The sequence below is a fragment of the Lonchura striata genome, chromosome Z (assembly GCF_050655825.1).
Source record: "Lonchura striata isolate lonStrDom1 chromosome Z, ASM5065582v1, whole genome shotgun sequence".
NCBI lineage: Eukaryota > Metazoa > Chordata > Aves > Passeriformes > Estrildidae > Lonchura > Lonchura striata.
In genome coordinates, this window is record NC_140740.1 from 17,421,904 (window position 1) to 17,434,671 (window position 12,768).

The 12,768-nt window shown below is 38.2% G+C and overlaps 1 protein-coding gene across 4 annotated transcripts in view; it reads left to right on the forward strand.

Annotated features, from left to right (window-relative positions):
• Positions 1-12,768, forward strand: part of RORB (RAR related orphan receptor B) — a 131,382-nt gene that overhangs the window by 73,253 nt on the left and 45,361 nt on the right. The window lies entirely within an intron of this gene.

The following is a 12,768-nucleotide window of genomic DNA, read 5'->3' on the forward strand; positions in this document are numbered from 1 at the left end:
AGTTGTGTAAAGCACAGCTTTCCCTAACAGTTCAGACTCAGGAGATAATGGTCCTGTTGCTGCAGGAAGCTGAAATTTATTGTCAACAGACAAAGAAAAGAGCTATATCAAAATAATCTCCTACAACTTTCAAAACTTGGGGCATGTAGCTATTTATCCTGTACAGGCAAATAAATGTACTTCTACATGTCCAAATTATGGCATTTGTATTCAGACTGTCAAGTAGAAAGTGTGTAATATAGATCAGTGCTTTCAACTTGGAAGCAGCTATCAGAGTATTCCTTTTCATAAGGTAACTCACAATTTAAAAATTTACTGGCTTTTTATATTGTAGTAAAAATATCAATAAATTGGGCAACAAGTGAATATGGAGCAAATCATATTGGCCACTAGAAGAACTAAAGTGACCTACAGAAATAATCAATAGTTTCCCAGCAATAGCCCATTACAAACTGTAATCTGGACTGTAGGAGTCTAAAATACCTGATTTGCTCCTGAATGTATTTAGCTGTGAATTTATCTTTGCACATGTCAGGGACATGTGTCTTCCCTTACAGGGAAGAGACTTTTTTATCAAGAGTGGTCAGTCCCTTTGTGGTCACAAAGTGTCAGGCAAAGCAAGTCACACAGATCTTGCAAGTTTAAATGGGGATATATAATATTAGATCACCCTATTATTAGCTCACCATTTCTAGTGTGGTTCAAAGATAGGATTTTGTACATGTTCATAATTTCTTTTCCAGTTTTTCCATGGGTGATATTCTGGTCCCTGGTTCTTAACATTCATCTAATGTTTTTCAAAGCCCTAAAGAGTTCATACCAACAGAGGAAGCCTGTCACCTCAATGTTATAAGGTTATCCAAAGATACTTATTTTCTGTACATAGAGGTATGCCCTCTCTTATAATTTCTGAAGTCTTTTAACTTAAAATATACTGTACAGTGGACTAATAGACTTTCTTTTTAATTCATGGCTCCCCTTCATGCAGTCTACTGGGATCATTTTTCACCAGAAAAAATAAAATAGAATAAAAAAAGAACTGACAGAAAATCCTGTTACCCTTTCTTTTTTTTTTTTTTTCTGGGATCCTTTTGCTGGGATTGGGGCAGTCACACATATATTATGCCATCCATATTCTATCATACATAGCAGCTCTGATTAAAGCACTAGCATTCTTTTTAAGTTTCTATTGATTTTTCTTTAAACTAGAAAGTAGCATCACCATTTTTGTATCTTTAGCTTGCAAGTGGAATAGAACTCAATTCACATTGTTGAAATGTCCCTGGGGCTGCAGAGACTTAGATTTACAGATCATAAGGATTTCAGGATATAGTAAGACTTTTATTTCTGTTCTGTATCTGCAAAGGAGGAAGGCCAACATCCAAAAGGGCACTTGCAAGGTTGATCAGAGCTTGCATGGCTGAAGAATATACAAAGCAAAAGACAGAGCGGGGTTCATCTGATCACATTCCCCAAGGACAATACCTACTTCCTAAAATAAATGAACAGAGGCACCTTCTTCATAATAGTTCAGGGCCACAGTCTAGAAGCTGCTGCTCAATTTTCTACACTTCTGGCAGTTAGGACCGGGGGATATATCATAGGCAGCCTTCAGAAGGAAAAGGCAGAAAGAATACAATTACCTATAGCCTTTTTATAACACTCTATTTTTCAACTGTTGTGTGACATCAGAATAAATGAGAAGAGAAGCAGACCCACAGTCAATATAATTAATATTGTTTGGCACAGCTTTACTTGACTTTAGAAACCCTGCATCAGTCCATAGCAAATGAGGTTCTGAACCAGTAATCTTGCATGTGCGCAGATAAACACACTTTTTTTCTTTTTTTTTTTTTTTACATTTCTCTCACTTCCCAACAGCTATCCAGATAGCTGGATACTTTTTGATAAAACTCCCAAGAACAGCAGCAGAAGAGTTCTATCTATGGGTGCGGCATGATTTAGGAATGGTACTCCCCAGTTTAGTGCTCCCATTGAGACTCTGCATGTGCCACTCACTCCCCCCTCTCCCATTACAGGATGGAGAAGGGAACTGAAGGCACAAAAAGTAAAGCTAACAGGCTGAGATAAGAGCAATTTACTGGAAACAGGAATGTGGTAAGAAAATTAACAGTAACAGCAATAATAATAACAACAAAATGTAAAAGGCAAGCAATTCACACATGGTTAATGCATGTTACCCAATCACTCCCAACCTCAGAACCAGAGCTATAGGACCACTCCATCTACCCCATTTACCTGACTGGAAGGAGCACATTCTCCCCAGAAGAGACTTCCTTACTCCTACCCTTGGCAATGACTTGAGGTGGTATAGAATAACTTCTGGACCCTAGCCATAGCCCTCCCTGGCTACTGCAAATTATGAACCCCGTCCTGACTGTAACTAAGGCATTATCCAGCCCGTATCCTATATCATCAATACCATACCTTGATCCTACACCTTCCAACTACATACATATGTATATAGAGATATATACACAAGCACAATTTCCACAGTCAATATCTGCCCCTCCAAGATATCTGTAGAGCTCATTGAGTCCATGGCTGTGGGTTCTCTGTCCTAGATGCCTTCCAGGCAGGAGGGCTGGTGTGCTGTCAGGTAGTTGCAAGCTGCATCATGAGCTCATGACCAGTGTGCCTGGAGCAGTCCGTACTCACTGTCCATGATGTTATGGCATTCAGATACTAATATTATACAACTAAACATTACAGATTACACTCAACTAAAAATCAAATTCCCTTCAGGTACACATTGTGTTTCCCCATCCAACTGCATTAAACACCAAGAGCACCATGGTCATTGAGCAAAAACAGTTCCGTAGATGGTTTTGTCTTAGCTTAAAGCAGGACTAATCCAAACTGTCTCCCCTAATACATTCATCAGATGCACCGCACTTTATCTCATCTATGATCAATGAAAGTTTTGATTGGGCAGGGCCAGATCAGCTCAATTGGTAGAGCCTCTAGTGGTAGCTAACCAGGTGGCCTTCACTAAATGAGGGTCCCAGTGTGTGAAGGTCCCCCCAGCCCATTGTTTTCAATGTAGTTTTTAGCAGTCCATTGTGTTTTTCAGCTTTCCCAGAGGCTGGTGTATGATAAGGAATATGATATACCCATTCAATACTGTACCCTTTTCCTTATATCTAACCTAAACCTCCTCTGACTTAATTTCATGCTGTTTCCTTGAGTTGTCTCCCTGGCCACAAGAGTGAAGTGCCTGCCCCTCTGCTTCCTCCCAGCCTGAACAAACCAAGGCATCTCAGTTGCTCCTCATCCAGGTTCCTCTCTTCACCATCTTTGTACCCTTCTTTGGATGCTCTATGACAGCTCAATGTCCAAAATTGCACACAATACTTAGAGTGAGGTTGCCTCAGTGCAGAGCAGAGAGGGATAAGAGCAATTTACTGGAAAGAGCAATGAGATCAATATTAGTAAGTGTATAGGATGAGAAAAGGATTCCCATGTGAGTGCTTGGAAACAGCGTTTCCCAGTTGCACGCTCCAGCTTAGAGCCAGCGTTATCTGAGTTCTTCTTCTGCCACACTCCCTCAACCAGAAAGAGCCACTTCCTCCCAGACAAGACTTCCTTTCCTCCTCCCCCAGCAACAACGTAAGGTGGTAGAGAATAACCTCCATGACCTACCCATGGCCCCTCTTGTCTATTGAAAAAAAAACAATAATCTGACCAGAACCAGGACAGGGTGCATCTTGTGTCTGCTTTTTACAAAAGTAAGGTTGCTAGGTGGAAGTGAATTCTACTGTACCTCCATTCTGCTCTCCACATTTATTATCTCTAAAGTGATGGCCAGATTTTCTTTGCTTTAGCTAAATTATTTTTCTCTCAGCTATCAACCAAACCAGATTTTATCTACAAGAAGCTGAAGGACTCCCTGAGCTATAGAATTGCACAGGGTGACTTCAGTAGACCATGTTGTTGAGTATTTGTAGTTTTACCAAGAAAAAAGTAGTGCTCAGTCAGTTTTTGAATTTTAATATATTTGTCTTTCAGGAGAAAGCTATTCATTTTGTGGGAGTTTTTTACTCTACTTTGATAATCAGTTTTTGTGCCAAAGTTTCTACAGTTTATTTTCTTTCTAAATTACTGGGATAAATTGTTTACGTTCCTCATTTCCGTAGTTCATTCTGTGATTGTGGATGTTATAAAATGCTATTAACTGCTCAGCAAATTAGACTGATGAGAGAATTAACTCATTTAGGAATAAGGCTATATTACAAAGTGTTCAGTCATGTCAAATTCCTTCCTTTCTTAATGTGCTAGATTAAAACACAGCAGGAAAATTAAACCCACTCAAGCTACTTCATTTGCCCCACCCTCTTCTGACAATGGAGGAAAGATTATAAACTGGAGTCATACTTCAGTAAAAAACCACAATAACCACAAAAATATTAATAAAAGAGCATAGAAAAGAGAGAGTGTTTTGCACAAAAAAGGGTGTTCATTAGAGAACAAACAGAAACACTTCCCAAATACAGTTCCCAACATGGTCCTGTGCTGGGCCCCATGGTTTTTGGGAAAACAAAGGCAGTATAAATGTCAGGGAGAGTCACAGCTCAACTTCCCACCCCCCTAGCACAAAAACACTTGAAGAACAGGGACAAGACAAAACCTGGTGGGACCTGCAAGGGCTCTGAAGCAGGTCAGGGGACCCTTCTGGACCCGACTGTGTGAGCAGGAGCCTGGGCGGTTCTGGCTGCAGCTGTGGTTGCTGTGGCTGCAGCTCAGCCCCACACAGCTGGGCTGGGCTGGGCTCCACACCACCGCTGCTGTTTTCTTCTGTCTTGCAGCACCCAAGCAGAAAAGATGCAGCTCAGAGGAATGGAGGAAAGACTGTGGCAGAGAGGGGCTGGTTGTGCAAGGCTGATCCCAACACTTGCATACCTCCTCCCTTCAGCCCATGAAAGGATGGCAACCCTGCCACTACTGGCCCTGGCTCCCTCCTGAAACCATATCCCCACCAGGATATGGATGGTACAGAACTAAACAGTGCTAGAAACTCCACCCCCTTTCTCTATAACCCCTTACCTCAAAAATATTTATCTTATTAAAAAAATAAATCTCTTTCCTTTTGGACACAATCAGGCAATATTTTGTCATGAATGTGCAAATACAACTTTTCTATGCTCATTGTAGGAAGGCTGGAACCAGATGACTTTTGAAGATCCCTTCCAACCCAAACTATTCTATGATTCTATGATGTCTTTGTGTTCAAACAGTTAAAAAGAACGCTAGGTGCATGGTGATGCCTTTTATTGAGATTGTATGTTGGTTCAGCCTATTAGGACAGCTTATAGGACAGCTTCATTGTCAAAAGGGAGCTTATAATGTATGGATTTCAGAGTTTGCTGTAGCCTGCACTGTAGATGAGTGGAGTATTCATTTTGTTTGTTTGGCTCTTGTAATAATTTTTCCACATAGAGATTTTTCCAGCTGAGAGTCAGTGGGGTACATTTCTAGAAATACAAACTAAAAACTACATGGTATCATATTTCTGTAAGAGTTAAAATATTTCCATTTTCTTCTTGAACTCAGTCTCATTTCAAAAAGTAAACACTGTATAAATTTCTGCATCCAAGTTCTGCCTGCTCTGTGTTAAGATCCAATTGTTAAGAGATGCCTCTGCCTGAACTAAGGTTTGAACAAGACCACAATCAATAGTACAGATTTTATTTCATTATTAGTGTGAGGTGGAGACAGAAATAGGAATAGCAGGAAGAGAGGGAAGGCAAAGAGTGCGAGATTCAGCTAGAGATACCAGCGGCATGGATTCTTCTTGTTCTTCTTCACACTGTTGTGCTCAGTGCTGGGGGTCCCAAAGTGTTCTTCTGGAGGTACCCCTCTTTTCCAGGTCCAGGTCCCCATTATCCATGAGGCATAGATGCTGTTCCCACAACTTGGAATGGCATGTGTGCAAGCAGCTGTTTCCTTTCTCACAGTTTGCCATGATGGGAATTTTTGTCTGGATAGGTTACCCAGATCTGCCTCACCAGGCCTGGCATCTTCCTGTTGCCATCTGCATTCTTCCCACAGTCTGCACAGTGGAATTTGTCCAATGTGATAATTCCAAACCTTCATCTCCATTTAGGTTTGGTATTAATGCCTCCCTATTTGCCATTTGTGTTTTTCTTCCTGTTGTGATGGCTTATTTTACAAGAACTTCCTGTTTTAATAGTGTTAGAGGCAGTTCACTGAGGTCATTACATCCTGATCCCTGTAGAGGCAGAGCATATCCAGCAGGACATGCAGTGGGATTTATTAGGCTGCCAGTCAATGGCAGCTCTGGATTTGAAAACTGGTGTGTCTGGAGTCATTGCTCAGTACCAGTCTGATACTAAATCATGCATCAGAAGGATACACAGTATTTGGCAGCAATCTATGATTTCTTTCTGACTCATGCAGAACTAATTTTCAGTTACACAAATTACAGAGGGAAAAGAGGAGGGGGAAAACCTACTTAAATATTGTTCATTTCTTTTGGCCATTTCTTTGATCCATGTTTCTTATCTGAGAGGAAACTGGTGTGTCTAATGGGAAACTCTAATATTTTATGAAACAGTGAGACTTAAAAATCTTCATAGGCATTCGGTACTTCAGCAGAATGAAACACTGTTCTAACAGAAGGAAAATTATACAACAATTATTTACCCAGCTGGGAAAAGTTATGTGCCATAACATCAAAGGGCTTCAATTAATGAAATAATAGAGAGTGAACTGTTTTTTACCAAGCCAGAAAATGTTTATTCATCAAAATGCCACAGGCCAAGAGTTGGAGACTGTATTTATGATTATAAACCCAGAGCAACACATGTGTGTGACAACATGTGACTGGTTCTAGGAACAGACAGGAAAATAAATAGCTGCGTAATACTTATGCAAATTTAAATGAGTTGTTGCAAGTAGCTCATCCTTACTATCCTTCAACAATGTTTTCTGTATTATTGGGAAAATTTTTTTCAGCCTCACTATTCCCAGCTCACGTATTTGCTTGTTTTCTGTACTTTTCCCAATTTCCAATAATTCTGCTTATTTCATAAATTTCAGAACTCTCTCTTAATACTTTCTCTTGCATTGTTTTCTTTATTTGAAAATTCCTCAATTATTTATCTAAGCAAGCATTCAAAGCAAAGATGGGTGAGATGGCAATTTTTAGCATTTTTTTCCCAGTAGTATGTATGATTAACAGTCTTCTGTATGTATCAGGCTAACTGATACATACAGAATCTTGAAAATTAAGTTCTCTCTGTTTTATCTTTGGCATGAATTCCAAGGAAATTGATATGTGGGGGTAGCAAGACAGAACTGTAAGGATCTGAATCAACCCTTATTCCAAAAACTTCTTTATGCAAAAGGTTAGGGCACGAGTAAATGAATTAAAAAGGAAAAACTACCTGGATGTGGGGTAACAATGCCGCAGAAAAGCCTGGGAACATGTAACAGGGAGGTGAGAAGACTTCTTTCAAAGCACAGGAAGTCCACAAAGACTCAAAAGGAAAAAGTGAATTAGTAGCAGGCAGTGCATATAATGAATGTATTAGCTGTCTTGTAGAAATGCTCTCTTCTTACATACTGTTTTGCTTTGTTTTATTCTTGACAGAAAACCTGTGTAAATCTTGCTTTGTGTTCAGCTGCACCACATTTGGTGCACAACAGCCATTGCATGTCTTTGCACATGAAATCTATGAAACAGGATGCAATTCTTGCCATTATAGAGGCTAGGGGGGGAAAATGTGGTAGTTCCAGGCTTTGAGCAGCTCTGTTAGAGATTTATACTGAGAGCTTGCCCCTAAGTTCCCCTTTTCTGTACAATCTAAGGGCAGCTGGGGTTCAAGAGGGGCAATTCAGATAGGTCAGTCACAAGGCATCTAAAAACACTGGAAGAAAACTTACTTTTTAACTCTGGTTGAAAGCAGGCAAGATGTAGGTTCATGACATTTCACAACATGGGGATTTTATCTATAATAATTTGGCATCTTATATCTGCCACTCTAATCCTCCATGTCTTTATATATATTTGAAACAAAAACCAATGACAAAGGAAAGCTGATATTTATTTAGAATTTCCAGGGAAAAAAATTAAAATAATTTGAATTAAATAGGAAATGATACATTAGTAGAGTATGAAAAGAAAATATTTTTTTATTACTTAGTGCCTCCAGTAGTCTTCTTCCCTTCTTTAATGACATGGAACAGTCTGTGCCTTATTACTTCTTCCATTTAATCTTGTTAATGCAGTCTGTTAAGACTCCACTTTTGCAACAGCACAGGTATAAATCTGAGTAAGTAGGCTAGTAGGAAGACTACTGTTTTGCTACTGGAAGTCTTATTTATTTCCAACAAAATGTGTGATATTCAAACCAATATAAAACTTGATGCAGCTGGTGAGTTGAAATATTTTTATTCTTCACTTCCTTACATTATGGGACATTACAGTGAAAAATAAAGAGGGAGATATTAAAAACGATGTACAAGTCCACCCTTGAGAGAACTGTACTTGGAGTTTTACTAAGATTAATTTTTCCTACTGTCTTTAAAAGATGGCAGATTAAATTGGTAAGTAGACAGCTGGTAAGTACAACATTTTTTCAAACAGCAACAGATGCAAATCCAAGAATATCTCCAGCTGATTTAAATGCTTTTCAAAAGATGGAGGAAAAATTTAAATAGGAATGTGAAAAGTGAAAATCCATAGTGATAATCAAAAATATGATGAAATATGAAGAAGTTCAGGAAGTTTTAAGAAGGCAACATCAAAATTATTTCAGTCATTTCAGGTTGAAATCACTATTTATTTTTTATTGCTTGTGTCTCTCATAATTTTGCCTTGTAGGAGTTATGTTGGGTCTAAATTAAGGTATTGCAAGAAAAGTGGTGCAGAAAAGTGGATTGGAAATTGTTCCTTTGGCTGTGATGGCAGCCCCACAAAGTCCCGTATAATGCAAGTTAGACCTTATTTTGCTGTACTGCTCTAATCTAACAGTGCAATAGTCCTCATTTCCCTTGAAGATTTTGCATGGTGTAGGCTTCTACGTTTGAATGTTTTTGAGAGTGTAGGAATTTGTGGACATTCAAATGAATCTGGGCAGGTAAAGAGGGAAGGAGAGGAGGGATGCGAAGATTGTCATTGTGCTGCAACTGCAGTCCGGTAGCAAAAAGCTGAAGAGGGTGCTGCTACAGACAGAGCTGAAAATAGCCACTACACCCTCCTTCCACTACGAGATGAATTAAGTTTTAAGTTCATTTCCATCCCACTCCAGCAAGAAGTAACACTTGGCTGGGTGTGAGGAAAGATAAGGTTGTGTGTGATCCCACAGCCTGGAAAACAGGTCTTCACAGCAGGTTCCTGCAGCACCTTTCTCTATGTTGCTCAGCTTTGTAAATGTACAGCAGAGATCTATGCATATCTAACACAAAAATTACCTTTAAGGTTCTGACTACTGTATGACCATTTCAGCCAGTTTGGACATGCAAAATGGACTATAAGTATTTATCGTGGTATCTGAACTCTTCCTTTACAGAGTTCATTAGTCCATTTATTCAGAAGTGAAAAGAATGCAGACATGAACTGTTGTATTGAGTAAAAATAGGTCAGAAATACCTGGCACACTCTAAGTAGCTTTCCAAGTAAGGAGAAGTAGAGAGGGAAGATGATATGTCCTGCTAAATGCCTGATATATTATAAAATATTTTAAGTGAAATTATGATGGACAGTTTAGCAGAATAAATACTAAGTATAATTCTCAGAGGAAAGAACTTTGCATATGCTATGTATTTTCTGTATGGGCTGCTATTTTTTGTCCAAGTGCACTTTCACTGTTATAGAGTGTCACACAGAAAATATGGTCACCACTACTCAGTCATCCTGACCAGCTTACATAAACATTAGCTAAAGCTGATAGAGATTATTTGCAGAACATTGGATCTGATGAAGTCAAATATAGGATAGCTTGGGTAGTATAATATTTGGGATTAGCATAATAATCTCTTTAGGGAAATTGTGCAGTATCAGCAGAACCGTTGCATGAGTCTTTGAGGGAAACAGAAACTGTGCCGTAATAATTCAGGATATATTATATACTTAAATCTTTCCCTATGAATAGGGCAAGCTTCTGAGCTCTTTAGGAGGCCCAGGATAATGCCTTGATCATTTAGCTAAATAACTTTGATTTAACTCACACACGGAGCCCAAATCATTAGTTTGGCAACAAGTTTGTTCTGTAATGGCTTGTGTTACTGTAGTATCATCCTTTGAAGTTTCACACATAATTTCCATGAATTTGATTTACTGGGGAAAAGAGTTAGTGTTTAATGCAGAGAAGTTCACATTGAGACGCAATGAAAATGCTTCTATACAGATTTACAGAGTGCTAGGTGAGCCATCAGAGTTTATTGATCCTCTGGCACGTTCTGACCTTGATGAGCACAGACTTTCAGGGATCACATTTTGAGCCATAGTTTCTGACAAGGTACCTGAGTTCTGTCTTTTGGGATCTGGACAATGGACTGTACTTGGTGTTAGTCATCACCGCCCAGCAGAGGATACAGGCAGTTCTGCTTCTGCTTTCATCCTTGCCTGTGAACCATTTCAAAAAATCTGGGAAAGCCCTGAACACTTGTGCTTGTTATGCACTTCAGCCACTCTGCTTTGCCTAAATTAAAGAAACAAGCTTCTAGGTAGCAATATGTGTACCTTTGTCAGATTCCTAATCTCTCAGTGTTTCACTAAGTGCTGGGCTGACATTCGTGGCAACAAAGCATACACTATTTTTCTGGAGTCCAGGAAATTGCATCACCAATCTTGCAATAACCCAGTGAAAATCCAGGCTTTTTGTTAATTTACAAATTTATTTTTTTTTAAGTTACAGATTATTTTAACGAATGGAAATAATTAGGTCAGCAGAAAATAAAAAATCTTGTGATCCAAAATATATCATCTCCAACATTATATCACTGCTCTTAAAATTGTTACCTTTTTTTTGCTCACGACTACATTTGCTTCACAGAGAAACATCCAGCCTTGCAGAGGATTGAAGTCCTTTGCTCCTATCTAAGTTATGATAAAATTCTAAGGGTCTAAAAGCATTTATTTTAAAAAGAATGTATCTCTTGCTCTAATAAAAGATATAAAATATATCTGAAAATCTCATCTGTAACCCTGGATCATCACAAATGTAACAACTTTCTGGTATTGATAAATTGTTAAATTATAGTGCTAGATTCACTGTACTTATTGCACTTAGGAAAGGAAAAAAACTGTATTTGAACAAAACATTTTTTCTTACTTCAGTGCTTATTAGCAGTTAAGGTTGTTATCCTGTGCTCATTTTTCTCCTTATAATTTCACCTTCTCTGCTGAATATAAAGGCAAGTATATCATTCTTTCCAGACTTGTTCCAAAATTACTTTGTAGCAATAAGATACAAAAAGATGAGAGAATATGAACAGTTTTAAACTACCTTTATCTGTAGAGCAGCTGTAATAATTTGAACTCATATTCAACTATTTTAAACAACTTGACAATGTTCAGTAAACATTACTATTGCCATGGAACTCAGGAAGACATCTTCCAAAGTATGTATTTACAGTGCAGATATAAGCATATTTCTTCATATGCAAAAAGGGCAATATATAGCACAAAATTTTAAAAATTTTTGTCACTCTACAGACATTATCATACATATTTCTATGGTTTGATCTTTTGATTTAATAGATTTTAAATGCACAGAATAAGGATGCACAGAGTAAAAAACTTGCCATTAAAAAACTTTAGGTTTTAAGATACTCTTTTTCAGTAGTCTTTGGAGAAGGCATGCAAAAGCCAGAGTTGAGCTGTAAGGAGATCTGGTATACAATTCAGTGTGGGTTGGGTTGGGTTGGGTTATGTTGGGTTGAGTTGCATTTTGTTTTGGGGGTTTTTTTGTTCATTTTTTCCCCACTGGAAAATCATGAAAGAGGAAGGGGGAAAAGAAAATGTATTACCAAATAACCTTCCAAGTGATATTGATTATAAACTAAAAGAACTTCAGCTAGGAGTGTGATACAATGAAAGAAATCACACATGACAATTGCATATACTTATGGGGAAAACCTTCTTTTTTTGCATTAATGTATCCAATTTCTATTTTGAGCAATGATCTATCAGATTTCTCAATATCCAAATTCTAGGGCTATTGTTTACCTTGATACTCAAGAAACTTTTTTATATATTATGTACAGATGACATCTAATATCTCTGCCCAGTGAGACACAGAGATATACAAGAACTGGTGGTTCTTGAGATTTATATATCTGTGCTCATGAGAAGTAGGACTGGTTTATTTGAGAACCATCAGCTTTTCAGAGAGTCTCTATTGTTATAACAAATCCAGTCAGAATTTAATGTACCTCTGTCCAAAAGTGCTAAGATTTTATGAAAACATTACTTTTCTGGGTTAACTGCACCATATTGGTTTATTCTAATGGCTATTTTCAGTTATGATTGACAGCTAATGTATCTACAGACATTAATTAACATTATCTGGAATTAATTAACTTGCTGAGATATTACTAATTATATAGGTCTCACTGCATGAGGTATGATAGATGCTGTAAACATAAGTAGTATCCTCAGCTGTATATTTTCAGATTATTAAATGCAAAGCACCTGAGGTCTTGCTGAGAAGCTAGAGAACATCTATTCCAGCAACAAAGGGGATGCCAAGATTTCATTGCCAGCCTAACTTTCCGTGGAAA